The sequence below is a fragment of the Thalassophryne amazonica genome, chromosome 10 (genome assembly GCF_902500255.1).
Source record: "Thalassophryne amazonica chromosome 10, fThaAma1.1, whole genome shotgun sequence".
NCBI lineage: Eukaryota > Metazoa > Chordata > Actinopteri > Batrachoidiformes > Batrachoididae > Thalassophryne > Thalassophryne amazonica.
In genome coordinates, this window is record NC_047112.1 from 109,507,205 (window position 1) to 109,528,696 (window position 21,492).

Sequence of the window (21,492 nt, forward strand, 5' to 3'; positions counted from 1 at the left end):
CTCTGCACTCTGGGAGTATCTGGATTTATTCCTTCAGGAGGATTTCTGTGATTTGCTGACTGTTTGCTGGGTGTACACACACCCACCTAATCTGTTTTTGCTCCTGCCAGCAGTACCGGTCCGACAGCCTCGAGCGGTGGCCACCTGGGGGACCAGGACTTGGCAGCTGGTGTATTGCAGGCCTCCCGCTGGCGGTGGGACTTCGTGGGTTCTGGCTCTTCTCTGGCTAGGCGTCTCCTACCCTCGGGCCTGCCCATGTGTCACCATTTTGTTATTAATTGGACTCAGCATATTCATAATCTGTTTGCACTTTTGCATAATAAATTGTTATTTATTGGAATTCTTATTGACCGCTCATTTACGCCCCCTAACGTGGGTCCGTGCATTCACTTACCTAACACTTTGAGCATCTGAAGCAGATGGAAAAGTGCTCTATAAATAAAGTCCATTTACCATTTACACAGCAGGTAAAGTTAAAAGATGCTCCAATCATAGTGAAAACTATACCACATTATCTGCCTGATCACTGAGATTCCAAAAGGTATAGTTTGGACTATCTGTGACTGAATGCCATGGAGATATGGAGTAAAAACCAAGAATTGTGACAAATGTCAATTTCAATTTGTAAAGTTGCTCCAATTTTGGTAAAAGGTTGTGCAAATTAGTAGTTGAGTTAATAGGATTTTAAAAAGGAATAGTTTGCATCATGTGTCATGCTTAGTTTCAAGTTACGGGGTAACATATGTCACATGTCTTAGAATCCAATTGATGTGGACACTGTTTAACCCTTACTTTGCAGACCAAGCACTCACCACAGTCAAATCTATTCCATTTTGCTGAATTCAAGAAGACTTGAAGCTGTAATTGCTGCCAAAGGTGCATCAACATAGTACTGAGCAAAAGGTGTGAAGACTTATCCACATGTGATTGATTTGAAAACAAAAAAAAAATCCAAAAACTTTTTTCATGTTGTCATTATGGGGTGTGGTGAGAAGACGTTTGAGAGAAAAATGAATTTACTACATTTTGGAATAAGGCTGTAACATAATAAAGTGTGGGAAAAGTGAAGCACCGTGAATACTTTCTGGATGCACTGCATCATCAAGGAATTCAAAGAAAGACATAATTTTCAATTTCAATGTATTTCATTTTATATAGCACCAAATCACAACAAAGCACAAGTAAGGTCTAACTTTAGCAACCCCTAGTGCAAGCACACGGGCAGTGGTAAGGAGAAACTCCCTCAGATGATATTGAGGAAGAAACATCAAGCAAACAAGACTCAGAGGAGTGACCCACTGCTGAGGCCATTCTAACAGTTACAGTGTTTTTACAAAGCTGAAGAAACAGAAAACAGAAAATTGAAATATTCTCCATGTGTTACAATCAATCAATCAATCAATTTTATTTATATAGCGCCAAATCACAACAAACAGTTGCCCCAAGGCGCTTTATATTGTAAGGCAAGGCCATACAATAATTATGTAAAACCCCAATGGTCAAAACGACTCCCTGTGAGCAAGCACTTGGCGACAGTGGGAAGGAAAAACTCCCTTTTAACAGGAAGAAACAAACAGCAGAATCAGGCTCAGGGAGGGGCAGTCTTCTGCTGGGACTGGTTGGGGCTGAGGGAGAGAACCAGGAAAAAGAAATGCTGTGGAGGGGAGCAGAGATCAATCACTAATGATTAAATGCAGAGTGGTGCATACAGAGCAAAAAGAGAAAGAAACACTCAGTGCATCATGGGAACCCCCCAGCAGTCTACGTCTATAGCAGCATAACTAAGGGATGGTTCAGCTTCACCTGATCCAGCCCTAACTATAAGCTTTAGCAAAAAGGAAAGTTTTAAGCCTAATCTTAAAAGTAGAGAGGGTGTCTGTCTCCCTGATCCGAATTGGGAGCTGGTTCCACAGGAGAGGAGCCTGAAAGCTGAAGGCTCTGCCTCCCATTCTACTCTTACAAACCCTAGGAACTACAAGTAAGCCTGCAGTCTGAGAGCGAAGCGCTCTATTGGGGTGATATGGTACTATGAGGTCCCTAAGATAAGATGGGACCTTATTATTCAAAACCTTATAAGTAAGAAGAAGAATTTTAAATTCTATTCTAGAATTAACAGGAAGCCAGTGAAGAGAGGCCAATATGGGTGAGATATGCTCTCTCCTTCTAGTCCCCGTTAGTACTCTAGCTGCAGCATTCTGAATTAACTGAAGGCTTTTCAGGGAACTTTTAGGACAACCTGATATTAATGAATTACAATAGTCCAGCCTAGATGAAATAAATGCATGAATTAGTTTTTCAGCATCACTCTGAGACAAGACCTTTCTAATTTTAGAGATATTGCGTAAATGCAAAAAAGCAGTCCTACATATTTGTTTAATATGCGCTTTGAATGACATATCCTGATCAAAAATGACTCCAAGATTTCTCACAGTATTACTAGAGGTCAGGGTAATGCCATCCAGAGTAAGGATCTGGTTAGACACCATGTTTCTAAGATTTGTGGGGCCAAGTACAATAACTTCAGTTTTATCTATGTTTAAAAGCAGGAAATTAGAGGTCATCCATGTCTTTATGTCTGTAAGACAATCCTGCAGTTTAGCTAATTGGTGTGTGTCCTCTGGCTTCATGGATAGATAAAGCTGGGTATCATCTGCTTAAAAATGAAAATTTAAGCAATGCTGTCTAATAATACTGCCTAAGGGAAGCATGTATAAAGTGAATAAAATTGGTCCTAGCACAGAACCTTGTGGAACTCCATAATTAACCTTAGTCTGTGAAGAAGATTCCCCATTTACATGAACAAATTGTAATCTATTAGATAAATATGATTCAAACCACCGCAGCGCAGTGCCTTTAATACCTATGGCATGCTCTAATCTCTGTAATAAAATTTTATGGTCAACAGTATCAAAAGCAGCACTGAGGTCTAACAGAACAAGCACAGAGATGAGTCCACTGTCTGAGGCCATAAGAAGATCATTTGTAACCTTCACTAATGCTGTTTCTGTACTATGATGAATTCTAAAACCTGACTGAAACTCTTCAAATAGACCATTCCTCTGCAGATGATCAGTTAACTGTTTTACAACTACCCTTTCAAGAATTTTTGAGAGAAAAGGAAGGTTGGAGATTGGCCTATAATTAGCTAAGATAGCTGGGTCAAGTGATGGCTTTTTAAGTAATGGTTTAATTACTGCCACCTTAAAAGCCTGTGGTACATAGCCAAATAATAAAGATAGATTGATCATATTTAAGATCGAAGCATTAAATAATGGTAGGGCTTCCTTGAGCAGCCTGGTAGGAATGGGGTCTAATAGATATGCTGATGGTTTGGATGAAGTAACTAATGAAAATAACTCAGACAGAACAATCTGAGAGAAAGAGTCTAACCAAATACCAGCATCACTGAAAGCAGCCAAAGATAACGATACATCTTTGGGATGGTTATGAGTAATTTTTTCTCTAATAGCTAAAATTTTATTAGCAAAGAAAGTCATGAAGTCATTACTAGTTAAAGTTAAAGGAATACTTGGCTCAATAGAGCTCTGACTCTTTGTCAGCCTGGCTACAGTGCTGAAAAGAAACCTGGGGTTGTTCTTATTTTCTTCAATTAGTGATGAGTAGTAAGATGTCCTAGCTTTACGGACGGCTTTTTTATAGAGCAACAGACTCTTTTTCCAGGCTAAGTGAAGATCTTCTAAATTAGTGAGACGCCATTTCCTCTCCAACTTACGGGTTATCTGCTTTAAGCTGCGAGTTTGTGAGTTATACCATGGAGTCAGGCACTTCTGATTTAAAGCTCTCTTTTTCAGAGGAGCTACAGCATCCAAAGTTGTCTTCAATGAGGATGTAAAACTATTGACGAGATACTCTATCTCACTTACAGAGTTTAGGTAGCTACTCTGCACTGTGTTGGTGTATGGCATTAGAGAACATAAAGAAGGAATCATATCCTTAAACCTAGTTACAGCGCTTTCTGAAATACTTCTAGTGTAATGAAACTTATTCCCCACTGCTGGGTAGTCCATCAGAGTAAATGTAAATGTTATTAAGAAATGATCAGACAGAAGGGAGTTTTCAGGGAATACTGTTAAGTCTTCAATTTCCATACCATAAGTCAGAACAAGATCTAAGATATGATTAAAGTGGTGGGTGGACTCATTTACATTTTGAGCAAAGCCAATTGAGTCTAATAATAGATTAAATGCAGTGTTGAGGCTGTCATTCTCAGCATCTGTGTGGATGTTAAAATCGCCCACTATAATTATCTTATCTGAGCTAAGCACTAAGTCAGACAAAAGGTCTGAAAATTCACAGAGAAACTCACAGTAACGACCAGGAGGACGATAGATAACAACAAATAAAACTGGTTTTTGGGACTTCCAATTTGGATGGACAAGACTAAGAGTCAAGCTTTCAAATGAATTAAAGCTCTGTCTGGGTTTTTGATTAATTAATAAGCTGGAATGGAAGATTGCTGCTAATCCTCCGCCTCGGCCCGTGCTACGAGCATTCTGGCAGTTAGTGTGACTCGGGGGTGTTGACTCATTTAAACTAACATATTCAAAAAATGAGGTGGGCTTCATAGATAATTGGCAAAGCTTCTGGGGAAAACCTGGTCTTGTTAGGAGAGACGGCATCCATCCCACTTTGGATGGAGCAGCTCTCATTTCTAGAAATCTGGCCAATTTTCTTAAATCCTCCAAACCGTGACTATCCAGGGTTGGGACCAGGAAGCAGAGTTGTAGTCTTACACACCTCTCTGCAGCTTCTCTCCCCCTGCCATCCCCTCATTACCCCATCCCCGTAGAGACGGTGCCTTCTCCCAGACTACCAATAACCAGCAAAAATCTATTTAAGCATAAAAATTCAAAAAGAAAAAATAATATAGCACCTTCAACTGCACCACAGACTAAAACAGTTAAATGTGGTCTATTAAACATTAGGTCTCTCTCTTCTAAGTCCCTGTTGGTAAATGATATAATAATTGATCAACATATTGATTTATTCTGCCTAACAGAAACCTGGTTACAGCAGGATGAATATGTTAGTTTAAATGAGTCAACACCCCCGAGTCACACTAACTGTCAGAATGCTCGTAGCACGGGCCGGGGTGGAGGATTAGCAGCAATCTTCCATTCCAGCTTATTAATTAATCCAAAACCCAGACAGAGCTTTAATTCATTTGAAAGCTTGTCTCTTAGTCTTGTCCATCCAAATTGGAAGTCCCAAAAACCAGTTTTATTTGTTATTATCTATCGTCCAACTGGTCGTTACTGTGAGTTTCTCTGTGAATTTTCAGACCTTTTGTCTGACTTAGTCCTTAGCTCAGATAAGATAATTATAGTGGGCGATTTTAACATCCACACAGATGCTGAGAATGACAGCCTCAACACTGCATTTAATCTATTATTAGACTCTATTGGCTTTGCTCAAAAAGTAAATGAGTCCACCCACCACTTTAATCATATCTTAGATCTTGTTCTGACTTATGGTATGGAAATAGAAGACTTAACAGTATTCCCTGAAAACTCCCTTCTGTCTGATCATTTCTTAATAACATTTACATTTACTCTGATGGACTACCCAGCAGTGGGGAATAAGTTTCATTACACTAGAAGTCTTTCAGAAAGCGCTGTAACTAGGTTTAAGGATATGATTCCTTCTTTATGTTCTCTAATGCCATATACCAACACAGTGCAGAGTAGCTACCTAAACTCTGTAAGGGAGATAGAGTATCTCGTCAATAGTTTTACATCCTCATTGAAGACAACTTTGGATGCTGTAGCTCCTCTGAAAAAGAGAGCTTTAAATCAGAAGTGTCTGACTCCGTGGTATAACTCACAAACTCGTAGCTTAAAGCAGATAACCCGTAAGTTGGAGAGGAAATGGCGTCTCACTAATTTAGAAGATCTTCACTTAGCCTGGAAAAAGAATCTGTTGCTCTATAAAAAAGCCCTCCGTAAAGCTAGGACATCTTTCTACTCATCACTAATTGAAGAAAATAAGAACAACCCCAGGTTTCTTTTCAGCACTGTAGCCAGGCTGACAAAGAGTCAGAGCTCTATTGAGCTGAGTATTCCATTAAGTTTAACTAGTAATGACTTCATGACTTTCTTTGCTAACAAAATTTTAACTATTAGAGAAAAAATTACTCATAACCATCCCAAAGACATATCGTTATCTTTGGCTGCTTTCAGTGATGCCGGTATTTGGTTAGACTCTTTCTCTCCGATTGTTCTGTCTGAGTTATTCTCATTAGTTACTTCATCCAAACCATCAACATGTTTATTAGACCCCATTCCTACCAGGCTGCTCAAGGAAGCCCTACCATTATTTAATGCTTCGATCTTAAATATGATCAATCTATCTTTGTTAGTTGGCTATGTACCACAGGCTTTTAAGGTGGCAGTAATTAAACCATTACTTAAAAAGCCATCACTTGACCCAGCTATCTTAGCTAATTATAGGCCAATCTCCAACCTTCCTTTTCTCTCAAAAATTCTTGAAAGGGTAGTTGTAAAACAGCTAACTGATCATCTGCAGAGGAATGGTCTATTTGAAGAGTTTCAGTCAGGTTTTAGAATTCATCATAGTACAGAAACAGCATTAGTGAAGGTTACAAATGATCTTCTTATGGCCTCGGACAGTGGACTCATCTCTGTGCTTGTTCTGTTAGACCTCAGTGCTGCTTTTGATACTGTTGACCATAAAATTTTATTACAGAGATTAGAGCATGCCATAGGTATTAAAGGCACTGCGCTGCGGTGGTTTGAATCATATTTGTCTAATAGATTACAATTTGTTCATGTAAATGGGGAATCTTCTTCACAGACTAAAGTTAATTATGGAGTTCCACAAGGTTCTGTGCTAGGACCAATTTTATTCACTTTATACATGCTTCCCTCAGGCAGTATTATTAGACGGTATTGCTTAAATTTTCATTGTTACGCAGATGATGCCCAGCTTTATCTATCCATGAAGCCAGAGGACACACACCAATTAGCTAAACTGCAGGATTGTCTTACAGACATAAAGACATGGATGACCTCTAATTTCCTGCTTTTAAACTCAGATAAAACTGAAGTTATTGTACTTGGCCCCACAAATCTTAGAAACATGGTGTCTAACCAGATCCTTACTCTGGATGGCATTACCCTGACCTCTAGTAATACTGTGAGAAATCTTGGAGTCATTTTTGATCAGGATATGTCATTCAAAGCGCATATTAAACAAATATGTAGGACTGCTTTTTTGCATTTACGCAATATCTCTAAAATCAGAAAGGTCTTGTCTCAGAGTGATGCTGAAAAACTAATTCATGCATTTATTTCCTCTAGGCTGGACTATTGTAATTCATTATTATCAGGTTGTCCTAAAAGTTCCCTAAAAAGCCTTCAGTTAATTCAAAATGCTGCAGCTAGAGTACTGACGGGGACTAGAAGGAGAGAGCATATCTCACCCATATTGGCCTCTCTTCATTGGCTTCCTGTTAATTCTAGAATAGAATTTAAAATTCTTCTTCTTACTTATAAGGTTTTGAATAATCAGGTCCCATCTTATCTTAGGGACCTCGTAGTACCATATCACCCCAATAGAGCGCTTCGCTCTCAGACTGCAGGCTTACTTGTAGTTCCTAGGGTTTGTAAGAGTAGAATGGGAGGCAGAGCCTTCAGCTTTCAGGCTCCTCTCCTGTGGAACCAGCTCCCAATTCAGATCAGGGAGACAGACACCCTCTCTACTTTTAAGATTAGGCTTAAAACTTTCCTTTTTGCTAAAGCTTATAGTTAGGGCTGGATCAGGTGACCCTGAACCATCCCTTAGTTATGCTGCTATAGACGTAGACTGCTGGGGGGTTCCCATGATGCACTGTTTCTTTCTCTTTTTGCTCTGTATGCACCACTCTGCATTTAATCATTAGTGATCGATCTCTGCTCCCCTCCACAGCATGTCTTTTTCCTGGTTCTCTCCCTCAGCCCCAACCAGTCCCAGCAGAAGACTGCCCCTCCCTGAGCCTGGTTCTGCTGGAGGTTTCTTCCTGTTAAAAGGGAGTTTTTCCTTCCCACTGTAGCCAAGTGCTTGCTCACAGGGGGTCGTTTTGACCGTTGGGGTTTTACATAATTATTGTATGGCCTTGCCTTACAATATAAAGCGCCTTGGGGCAACTGTTTGTTGTGATTTGGCGCTATATAAAAAAATTGATTGATTGATTGATTGATATTCATCCTGGTGTAACCAGGTTTCTGTAAGGCAGAATAAATCAATATGTTGATCAATTATTATATCATTTACTAACAGGGACTTAGAAGAGAGAGACCTAATGTTTAATAGACCACATTTAACTGTTTTAGTCTGTGGTGCAGTTGAAGGTGCTATATTATTTTTTCTTTTTGAATTTTTATGCTTAAATAGATTTTTGCTGGTTATTGGTGGTCTGGGAGCAGGCACCGTCTCTACGGGGATGGGGTAATGAGGGGATGGCAGGGGGAGAGAAGCTGCAGAGAGATGTGTAAGACTACAACTCTGCTTCCTGGTCCCAACCCTGGATACAACAGCGTGGCTTCATAATAAAAGAGTACGGGTACTAGACTGGCCTGCCTGCAGTCCAGACCTGTCTCCCATTGAAAATGTGTGGTGCATTATGAAGCACAAAATATGACAACAGAGACCCCGGACTGTTGAACAACTGAAGTCATACATCAAGCAAGAATGGGAAAGAATTCCACCTACAAAGCTTCAACAATTAGTGTCCTCAGTTCCCAAATGCTTATTGAGTGTTGTTAGAAGGAAAGGTGATGTAACACAGTGGTAAACATACCACTGTCCCAGCTTTTTTGAAACGTGTTGCAGGCATCCATTTCAAAATGAGCAAATATTTGCACAAAACAATAAAGTTTATCAGTTTGAACATTAAATATCTTGTATTTGTGGTGTATTTGGTTGAATATAGGTTGAAGAGGATTTGCAAATCATTGTATTCTGTTTTTTATTTACATTTTACACTACATCCCAATTTCAATGGAACTGTGGTTGTAGATGTTCATGCATGTCACCTGGAATTTGGCCGACACCTGCTACGAGAGGGTTCGATGGGCTAGCACAGCACACACTCTGTCTGTCAGCCACTGGTGTGCGCAAATAGTTGTATCAAGAGGTGTACGAGGCACTGGAAGCAGCTACGAAATTACACGGTTTGCATACGATTCCTGCTTCATGCATACTTAATGCGCAATTTGACCAAATTTGCAGTATGTGTGAAGGGGCCCTTATCATGTGTCTGTCCTGTAGAACAATCTACCTGTAGACATAATCGGGCTCTGTGGAGTTATTCAATTCCAGACTCATCTGTTCTCCTGCTCGTATGGTTAGCATACCTGTGCAGAATGGCATTATGTTTCCTCTCATTTTAAATTGCATTCTTACCAATGGGACAGGTCTCATCCTCACCATATCAACATTCTGGGTCTATTAGTGTAGCACACGGCTACCACTTTAGTAACCTTTGTGCTTCTCTGTTGATTTGCTGCTGGTGAAGTAATGCCTTGGGTGGTGTTATTTCAAGCTGACTGATTCTGGTTTCTGGCAGCATGATGGCTTAGTGGTTAGCACTGTTGCCTCACAGCAAGAAGGTTGTGAATTCGATTCCCACCTGTGGCATTTCTGTGTGGAGTTTGTCTGTTCTCCCTTTGTTTGCATGGGTTCACTCTGGGTGCTGCAGCTTCCACCCACATCCAAAGACATGCAGGTTAGGTGGATTGGATACTTTAAAATTGTCCGTAGGTGTGCGGGCAGGTGTGAATGTGTTTGTTTGTCTATATGTGACCCTGCGACAGACTGGCCTCCCGTCCAGGGTGTACCCCACCTCACGCTCTGTGACTGCTGGGATAGGCTCCAGCCCCCCGTGACCCTTAATTGGAGTAAGCGGTTGAAGATGAGTGAGTGATTCTGGTTTCTTTCTTTGTGTCTGAGGTGCCACTGCTGGATGTGTGGATCTACAATCTAAGATACTGATGCTGCATGCTGAAGAATTCACTTCGCTTGGATATTTGACATCTGTAACAATCAGAATATTTCAAGAACTGTAATGAGAGGCTGTGAGATTGACTATGTGCAACTTAATAACTGACTGTTTTTCCTCATATTTTTTGTAAAAAAAAATGTTGTCACTGTTCAAATGGCTCAAGCAGAGGGTCATCTGTTTGAGTCTGGTCTGCTTGAGGTTTCTTCCTCAAAAATGCTAGAGGGAGTTTTTCCTTACCACTGTTGCTAGCATTCTTGCTCAGGGACAATGGTAAGATCAGATCTTACCCGTGTGAAGGGCCTTGAGGCAGTTTGTTATGATCTGGCACTACGGTGAATTGAATTGAAAAGTACCTGCTATTAAAATAATAATTTATTGTTTGGGATGGTGCAGTAGCTCTTTTTCAGTGTCTACTGATCTGAGACTAATATGATTAACAAGCCATAATCTGTCTTAATTTTGCTAATCTAGCCAATGTATGTAAACATCGACCCAAACTTTGAAGCCGATATCTTTCTTTCCTAAAAGAAAACATATACGAGGTCTGTCCGTAAAGTATCGTACCTTTTTATTTTTTTCAAAAACTATATGGATTTCATTCATATGTTTTTACGTCAGACATGCTTGAACCCTCGTGCGCATGCGTGAGTTTTTCCACACCTGTCGGTGACGTCATTCGCCTGTGAGCACGCCTTGTGGAAGGAGTGGTCCCGCCCCCTCGTCGGATTTTCATTGTCTGGAAATGGCGGAATGAAAAGGACTTTTTTTTCATCAGAATTTTTTCAGAAGCTGTTAGAGACTGGCACCTGGAAACCATTCGAAAAATTTATCTGGCTTTCAGTGAAAATTTTACGGGCTTCACAGAGAATAAGGACTTTAACTACAGGTTTAAGGACCCCTTTAAAGGAAGGTCGGTGCGCCGCGCTGCGAGCTGCGGCGATGCGGCACAAACCACTGGATCATTTCTAAGCTGATGGCTCTGTGGATACAAGACCGTCGTGTGCTCTTTCTCTGGTTATCACAAGACCTGGACATCAGCCATTTTCTGGCAGATTTCACTTTTAACAAGAGATTTTGTCATGGAAAGCCGCGCGGAGGCTTCGCGCGTCACCACCGATTCGCTGATGAAGCGAGACAAAGGAACACCTCCATTTCGGAGTGTTAGAGGACAAGTTGGGACATGTCTATCTCGGCTTTCAGTGCTTACCAGTCGAGTGAGTATAAAAGAACTTGTGGAGAGCTGGACATGTCCAAACTTGTCCTCTAACACTCCGAAACGGAGGTGTTCCTTTGTCTCGCTTCATCAGCGAATCGGTCGTGACGCGCGAAGCCTCCGCGCGGCTTTCTATGACAAAATCTCTTGTTAAAAGTGAAATCTGCCGGAAAATGGCTGATGTCCAGGTCTTGTGATAACCAGAGAAAGAGCACACGACAGTCTCGTATCCACAGAGCCATCAGCTTAGAAATGATCCAGTGGTTTGTGCCGCATCGCCGCAGCTCGCAGCGCGGCGCACCGACCGTCCTTTAAAGGGGTCCTTAAACCTGTAGTTAAAGTCCTTATTCTCTGTGAAGCCCGTAAAATTTTCACTGAAAGCCAGATAAATTTTTCGAATGGTTTCCAGGTGCCAGTCTCTAACAGCTTCTGAAAAAATTCTGATGGAAAAAAAGTCCTTTTCATTCCGCCATTTCCAGACAATGAAAATCCGACGAGGGGGCGGGACCACTCCTTCCACAAGGAGTGCTCACAGGCGAATGACGTCACCGACAGGCGTGGAAAAACTCACACATGCGCACGAGGGTTCAAGCATGTCTGACGTAAAAACATATGAATGAAATCCATATAGTTTTTGAAAAAAATAAAAAGGTACGATACTTTACGGACAGACCTCGTATAACCCACAAAATGACTCACATGTGCACCAGAAGAATCAGATTAGATTAGTTTGTTTTTATTTTTTTGTCAAGGGTGGAATGTGAGTCTGAGTTATGATTGTATATATACAGTCAGGGCTATGATACTGATAGGAAAACTCATTGTTCTTGTAAAAATTTATTGTTGTTGGCACTAGAATTCAGGCAGAAGCTCTGCTAATGTTGGTGAGTGTAAATTCATGGTATTTTATCAATTGTGCTTTTACACAAAATAAATGGGTGGATGAAATGTTCTTGTGATGTTTTTGCTGATATTTCACAAAATATTCCACTTCCACAACAAAGCTGGTTGTTTTAAAATTTTTAATGAGGTGGAAAGTATTCATTCTGTTTATCTATGATGTGAGAACCTGAATATTAGGCCCCCCTTCACACACTGTGCTAACATCGCTGGCCAGTAAAAGGGGCAGAAAAATGTCTGAAATCAACAAGGAGGTGGACATATTTAAAATAAAAAATAAAAAAAATACTGCATTTTATTGAATCCCTCTTATCAAGCAGAGTTTTTTTTTTTTTTTTTGCAAAGCCACACATTCACACATTTTCTAAGTGTCAAATGAGCGGTGTTAGATTTTCATGTGTGTCACCTGGAATTTGGCCAACACCTGCCGTGAGAGGGATCAAATAGGCTCTCACAGGGCACACTCTCTTTCAGCTGCTGGCGTGTGCGAATAGTTGTAGCCATACTCTCATGAGCGCCACTAGCTTAGCATATGGCAAGCTAAAAGTGGTCGCTCTCATTTTGACCAAGCTACTATACAGTTTTTGTATATTCTGTGTTAGTACGCGCCCCCGGCCAACATGCTTGATGAATTCCTGTGCAAAAACTAGTTCCCAAACAATGCTGTATTTGTGATGACAGTGCATTTTCATGGGTAACAAAAACATAAGGAGTATATTTGGCACAAGAACTTGTGTATCTTGTGTCTTTTTACATCAAAATGATCATAAATCTACACACACTCATTCAGCAGCATTTTCTCATATCGGCAAATTCAGTGCTGGGTCAGGCAAAAGTAGTCCGGTGAGCTATCCCACAATGCCAAAATAGCAGAGATGTCACTCCAACGAGAGCGGCTTGCTGAGTGGGGTGAGATGTAGCATCAGGTGTATGAGGCATTGGAGGCAGCTCCGATTTTTCACAATTGGCATGCAATTCCTCCTTCATGCGCTAGTCGACTTAAACTGTGTTATGTGTGAAGGGGCCCTTAGGCTTGGGGTTGTGTTACAAGATGTGTTTGTTGCTGATAAAGCCAGGCAATCTCCTAAAGTACATGTGTGGGTGAGATTATCTGTAGTTATTGGTACGTTCAAATGAGTGTCATCGGCATAGAACTGCAAAGAAATTCTGAAGTGTCACAATATCTGTCCAAGAGAAGCTATAAAGCAAGAGAACACAGACCCCTGCGGTACCCCATATTTTACTGGAACAAGATTTGAAGTAACATTATTATACAAGATACTCTGAGAGCCCCTAGACAAGAAATCCCACAGTGGTTCTCAAGCATATCAAGTAGTATACAATAATCAACCATAACAAATGCAGCACTAAGATCGAGCAATAGCAGCACTGTGATGGTATCAGGGCAGAACATCATTCACCACTTTAGTAAGTGCTATCTTCGTGGAGTGTTGTGTTCTAAACACAGACTGCTGCAGCTCAAAGAGGTTATTTTCAGCAGGATAATCCACAACCTGCTGTGAAATCACCTTTTCAAAAATTTTAGAACAAAAGTGTGTGGGCCGCCCGAAGAGGAGGTACTGCTGGCTCACCACCAGACGGCGCCCTGCCTGTCGTCGGGTTTCAGGCACCAGAGGATGCAGTTGCCTCTCAGGAGCACCAAGAGCACCTGCAATGACAGCTGTCAATCATCACCATTCCTCATACCACACCCATAAAAGCCTGGAAGAGACACATAACTCTGCCGAGTTATCAGCTTACCTGTCAGGTAAAACTACTCAGCCGCTTTGTGCCGTTCGCACATTTGTTGCTAGTGACCTTTGTAGTCGTAACCTCTGGTATACTTGCAGCTTGGAGCTGGGTTTGTGGAAGTTTGAAGGAGCTGGTGTTTCCACTCCTCACTTTCCTTATCTCAGAGTGTTACTGTTGTTACTGCACGTTTTCAGTATTCTTGTTTTCTGGGAGTGGTGGATTTTTCCCTCAGGAGAGGAACTGTACTTTTTGCTGACTGTTTGCTGGGTGTACACACACCCACCTTTAACCTGTGTCTGTTCCTGCCAGCAGTACCGGATCTGACAGCTGAAGCAGTGGCCACCTGGGGACTCAGGACTTGGCGGCTCCAGTGTGTTGCAGGTCTCCATTGGCGGTGGAACCTTGTGGGTCCTGGCTCTTCTCTGGATAGGCGTCTCCTACCCTCGGGCCTGCCCACGTGTCATCTTTTGTGTAGATTGATTGACAGACTAAAAGCATATTTGGTTGTTGTGCACATTTGCAGAATAAATTGTTATTTATTCGGACTTCCTATTGGCCGTTCATTTACGCCCCCTGTCGTGGGTCCGTGTACTTCACTTTCCCAACAAAAAGGATAGAACTGATATTGGTAATATCAGTTCTGTAATATTTCAATGAACCAACATCTAAGTTAGGTTTCTTAAAAACTGATTTGATCACTGCAGATTTAAAACTAATTGGAACAGAACCTGAAGTTTGTTACAGATTAATTATTTTCAGCATAGTGGACCCAAGTGTAATTCACAGGTCCTTAAATAACTTACCTGGCATCGGGTCAAAAAGACAAGTTGTATTTTTAGCAGAGTTCGCAAGTTGGGACAGCATAACCAGTGAAACAGTATCAAATTTGGGAAGTCTCCACAACCTAGCAGAGATCCCCACTACATCAGTAACAGGATCTAGTAGCGAGATTAGAGCATACTGGTATATTTTTTACTTAATATCCTCTGTGTTCTCTTCAAAATAATCTAAAAATTCTTGAGCAACACAGGTGCTTGCCCTTGAATAAGTGTTGTTAAATTTTGCTTATTTTTGCTAATCATGTCAGAGTAGTAGTAGGCCCTCTTTGTAAACAATAAAGGATGCTTGCATTCCAGAATAGCATCATGCCATGCAACGTGGAAGACTTGTAATCTTGAACTAAGACCCCTCCTTGAGAATAAGCTGTTGAGGACCAACATCGTAGACAGGATATACCAAAGAAATCATAGACCGAAAAGCCCTGTGTGCCAGTTTCCGGAATGAAAACATAAAGTGGGGGATCCAAAGAAACAACAACAAAAAAACAACCAGCAAAAACCAAGGAAGCCAAAAAAACAACCAAGTGGAGGAGGGACTGACGAGAAACAAAGGGGACATGAGCCGAGGAAACCCAACGTATACCATGTGAAAAAAACAACATAGGGATCTCGCCCGGAAGTAACCGACGACTTCTTTTACACATAAACCTGATCTGGGAGTCCAGCTGCTTCGAGTGCCTGGCACCTGCCCGTCCTGTCAATTTGTTAAAAACCCTGTTAGTGAGTACATAACCTTTGTCAAGATGATGCACCCACCTGGCAGCTGTGGCACATCAAGACACTGATTAAACAGCACGATTACTGCACAGGTGTCCCTTGGACTGGTCATAATTAAGTCAAAAAAGGGGAAAGAAATAGAAAAGGTTGTGTTTATATGTATGTTTACTGTCTTTTGTACTTTAGTAAATTAAATTATTCATGTTTGTCTTCTAACAGTTGTGCTTTTACTTTGGACTGTCTGCTGACGATGATTGCAGTTGGGTTGGTGTATGACCTTCACTGAGTTCAGTTTGAGTTGAGATACACTGCTGTGCACAAACCACAGTGTCCAACCTCCAAGTGGACTGACCTCATTTAATTAGTTCTGGTTTAATACAAAATATCAGACAATTTACAATACACAATCATTAAAGCTAAGTAATAACATCCAACTGAAACCTAAACCTGAAAATAAAGTTGCATGTTAAATATTTCACAATTAAATTTATTTCCGGGTGGATGAATTTATTTACCTTCCTTCCAGGTGTGGATGTATACACGCGTGCATGATTTTATGTATAAAATATCTTTAACACCTAAAGGTCGTCCAAAGCGTCACTGTGGCCTTTTCTTTCTGTCTCATCCATACACAAAAGAAACAGACACCAAGGATCAAATTCTGCACACAGCCCCAGAGCCAAGAGTGAATAAAACACGCACAGCCAGCCTGCAATGCTTTGACCTACAGCGAGCATGAATACATACAACACATCAACGGCAATTTGAGATGGTTAGTAATGTGCTCACCTTATCTAGCATGCAGCCCCATCTGTGGTGACACATCAGCTCCACCATTTCATGTGAATAAACTCACAAACATAAGACACACTGTGTTGATGGAAAATTTGCATCAAGAATGTAGCACAGGAAAGTGTGATTAATTTCTGCTCATGAAATGAATACAGATACGGTCATTACATGGCTTGTATCCTTTGCCAAATATTGTAATGTTTCTTCTTTTCCACAGTGGCTGTTCTGCTACAATAATAAGGAATAAAAGGCAGCTCACAGCTCATAAGTAACAACTGCTGGCAAATCTGCTAAATCACAGAGCAAAACAAAGGCCTGATTGCTCATTAGTATTATGGATCTGCTCTGTTTAAATCAGTTTTCTGAGATGTAACTGCTGCATAATGACTTAAACAGTGTTTGTCGGAATTCTCAATGACTACATTTCACACAGTAAGACTAAAGGAGTGAGACATCATCAAGTGTCTTGTTGAATGCACCATGTCAAAAACACACACACATGAATATGTTTATCTTGGCTTTACTAATGACTGATCAGAACCTATAATCATTACCACCTCCCTGCAAGGCAACACCAGTATCAGACCGTCGTCCCAACAAATCAGTTCCCAGCATCTTCAGACATACAGTAGTGTTCAGAATAATATGTGACTAAAAAGATTAATCCAGGTTTTGAGTATATTTCTTATTGTTACATGGGAAACAAGGTACCAGTAGATTCAGTAGATTCTCACAAATCCAACAAGACCAAGCATTCATGATATGCACACTCTTAAGGCTACGAAATTGGGCTATTAGTAAACAAAGTAGAAAAGGGGGTGTTCACAATAATAGTAGTGTGGCATTCAGTCAGTGAGTTCGTCAATTTTGTGGAACAAACAGGTGTGAATCAGGTGTCCCCTATTTAAGGATGAAGCCAGCACCTGTTGAACATGCTTTTCTCTTTGAAAGTCTGAGGAAAATGGGACGTTCAAGACATTGTTCAGAAGACCAGCATAGTTTGATTAAAAAGTTGATTGGAGAGGGGAAAACTTATACGCAGGTGCAAACAAAAGCCTGATGACTCTTTGTCACGGACTTAACAGTCATCTCCAGTCGATCGATGGGATGTCAGTTGGTGCAGTATGACAGTAATAATAAAGAGTTGAAACTTGAGATTGATTTTGCAGTTTTAGTATATTTGACAAACTCCCAGTTTTCTTGTTTACCATGTAATAAAGCAGTTATAGACTTTTGATTTCGGTGTACCTGTGAATCAAAAGTCTATAATTGTATATAGTCATAACAACAGTTTTCAAAGTACACCATTTCAAAGTGTTAAGTTGTGGAACAGTCTACCTAGTCAAATACAGCTGTCAGATACTTTATCTGGTTTTACAACATCTGCTTCAAAAAATAGAAAACTTACAGAATTACCCATTTTTGTGATACTAGCTGTTTTCAATTTCAATTTATCTCAGTTTATTTTCATTTATATAGCGCCAAATCACAAGGTTGCCTCAAGGCACTTCACACAAGTAAGGTCTAACCTTACCAACCCCCAGAGCAACAGTGATAAGGAAAAACTCCCTCTGAGGAAGAAACCTCAAGCAGACCAGGCTCACCCTCTGTTTGGGCCATACTACAGACATAAATGACAAAATTCACAAAACGAACATACAGGAAATGTTGCTGGTGCACAGGATGGTTTCTGGAACAGATACCGCACCCATCTCTGGAGGGTGCCCCACCTCAAACAGAGAGAAAAGAAAAAAGCAGAATCAAGCATCAGAAAGACAAATACCATGTAATTTGTCAGCATTAAGCAACAAGAAATACAGAAGAAATACTAAGATGATCACTGGCCACTAGCCGTAAGCTTCAATAAAAGACCCAGAATTTAGATAAAGTTGAGGCCGCGGCACGCTCTGTTTCCTAATAAAATGAATTGAAAGAGTAAAAAGCATAAAATCATGTGTTTTATTTTAAGATACAACTTTTTAACATTTGTGTAAAATGTGTAAATATCTCATTTAAAATGTACAAGAATATTGTGTAAATCGTTTTTAGATTCATTTTTATTTATATTTGATATTATCTCTCTTGCTGTTTGGGTTTATGATATCTCTGGGCCACAATGGAAACAAGTGAATTTCACTTTATTGTGTCACCCTGAATTTACAAGTATTGTATATCTTCATACAAATAAATTCAATCAAAAAAGAACCATTCAACCTGTCTACATTATCAATCAATTTATTTTTATTTATATAGCACCAAATCACAGCAAACAGTTGCCCCAAGGCGCTTTATATTGTAAGGCAAGGCCATACAATAATTATGTAAAAACCCCAACGGTCAAAACGACCCTGTGTGAGCAAGCACTTGGCGACAGTGGGAAGGAAAAACTCCCTTTTAACAGGAAGAAATCTCCAGCAGAACCAGGCTCAGGGAGGGGCAGTCTTCTGCTGGGACTGGTTGGGGCTGAGGGAGAGAACCAGGAAAAAGACATGCTGTAGAGGGGAGCAGAGATCGATCACTAATGATTAAATGCAGAGTGGTGCATACAGAGCAAAAAGAGAAAGAAACACTCAGTGCATCATGGGAACCCCCCAGCAGTCTAAGTCTATAGCAACATAACTAAGGGATGGTTCAGGGTCACCTGATCCAGCCCTAACTATAAGCTTTAGCAAAAAGGAAAGTTTTAAGCCTAATCTTAAAAGTAGAGAGGGTGTCTGTCTCCCTGATCTGAATTGGGAGCTGGTTCCACAGGAGAGGAGCCTGAAAGCTGAAGGCTCTGCCTCCCATTCTACTCTTACAAACCCTAGGAACTACAAGTAAGCCTGCAGTCTGAGAGCGAAGCGCTCTATTGGGGTGATATGGTACTATGAGGTCCCTAATATAAGATGGGACCTGATTATTCAAAACCTTATAAGTAAGAAGAAAAATTTTAAATTCTATTCTGGAATTAACAGGAAGCCAATGAAGAGAGGCCAATATGGGTGAGATATGCTCTCTCCTTCTAGTCCCTGTCAGTACTCTAGCTGCAGCATTTTGAATTAACTGAAGGCTTTTCAGGGAACTTTTAGGACAACCTGATAATAATGAATTACAATAGTCCAGCCTAGAGGAAATAAATGCATGAATTAGTTTTTCAGCATCACTCTGAGACAAGACCTTTCTAATTTTAGAGATATTGCGTAAATGCAAAAAAGCAGTCCTACATATTTGTTTAATATGCGCTTTGAATGACATATCCTGATCAAAAATGACTCCAAGATTTCTCACAGTATTACTAGAGGTCAGGGTAATGCCATCCAGAGTAAGGATCTGGTTAGACACCATGTTTCTAAGATTTGTGGGGCCAAGTACAATAACTTCAGTTTTATCTGTGTTTAAAAGCAGGAAATTAGAGGTCATCCATGTCTTTATGTCTGTAAGACAATCCTGCAGTTTAGCTAATTGGTGTGTGTCCTCTGGCTTCATGGATAGATAAAGCTGGGTATCATCTGCGTAAAAATGAAAATTTAAGCAATGCTGTCTAATAATACTGCCTAAGGGAAGCATGTATAAAGTGAATAAAATTGGTCCTAGCACAGAACCTTGTGGAACTCCATAATTAACCTTAGTCTGTGAAGAAGATTCCCCATTTACATGAACAAATTGTAATGTATTAGATAAATATGATTCAAACCACCGCATCGCAGTGCCTTTAATACCTATGGCATGCTCTAATCTCTGTAATAAAATTTTATGGTCAACACTATCAAAAGCAGCACTGAGGTCTAACAGAACAAGCACAGAGATAAGTCCACTGTCTGAGGCCATAAGAAGATCATTTGTAACCTTCACTAATGCTGTTTCTGTACTATGATGAATTCTAAAACCTGACTGAAACTCTTCAAATAGACCATTCCTCTGCAGATGATCAGTTAGCTGTTTTACAACTACCCTTTCAAGAATTTTTGAGAGAAAAGGAAGGTTGGAGATTGGTCTATAATTAGCTAAGATAGCTGGGTCAAGTGATGGCTTTTTAAGTAATGGTTTAATTACTGCCACCTTAAAAGCCTGTGGTACATAGCCAACTAATAAAGATAGATTGATCATATTTAAGATCGAAGCATTAAATAATGGTAGGGCTTCCTTGAGCAGCCTGGTAGGAATGGGGTCTAATAGACATGTTGATGGTTTGGATGAAGTAACTAATGAAAATAACTCAGACAGAACAATCTGAGAGAAAGAGTCTAACCAAATACCGGCATCAGTGAAAGCAGCCAAAGATAACGATACGTCTTTTGGATGGTTATGAGTAATTTTTTCTCTAATAGTTAAAATTTTATTAGCAAAGAAAGTCATGAAGTCATTACTAGTTAAAGTTAAAGGAATACTCGGCTCAATAGAGCTCTGACTCTTTGTCAGCCTGGCTACAGTGCTGAAAAGAAACCTGGGGTTGTTCTTATTTTCTTCAATTAGTGATGAGTAGTAAGATGTCCTAGCTTTACGGAGGGCTTTTTTATAGAGCAACAGACTCTTTTTCCAGGCTAAGTGAAGATCTTCTAAATTAGTGAGACGCCATTTCCTCTCCAACTTACGGGTTATCTGCTTTAAGCTACGACTTTGTGAGTTATACCACGGAGTCAGACACTTCTGATTTAAAGCTCTCTTTTTCAGAGGAGCTACAGCATCCAAGGTTGTCTTCAATGAGGATGTAAAACTATTGACGAGATACTCTAACTCCCTTACAGAGTTTAGGTAGCTACTCTGCTCTGTGTTGGTATATGACATTAGAGAACATAAAGAAGGAATCATATCCTTAAACCTAGTTACAGTGCTTTCTGAAAGACTTCTAGTATAATGAAACTTATTCCCCACTGCTGGGTAGTCCATCAGAGTAAATGTAAATGTTATTAAGAAATGATCAGACAGAAGGGAGTTTTCAGGGAATACTGTTAAGTCTTCAATTTCCATACCATAAGTCAGAACAAGATCTAAGATATGATTAAAGTGGTGGGTGGACTCATTTACATTTTGAGCAAAGCCAATTGAGTCTAATAATAGATTAAATGCAGTGTTGAGGCTGTCATTCTCAGCATCTGTGTGGATGTTAAAATCGCCCACTATAATTATCTTATCTGAGCTAAGCACTAAGTCAGACAAAAGGTCTGAAAATTCACAGAGAAACTCACAGTAACGACCAGGTGGACGATAGATAATAACAAATAAAACTGGTTTTTGGGACTTCCAATTTGGATGGACAAGACTAAGAGTCAAGCTTTCAA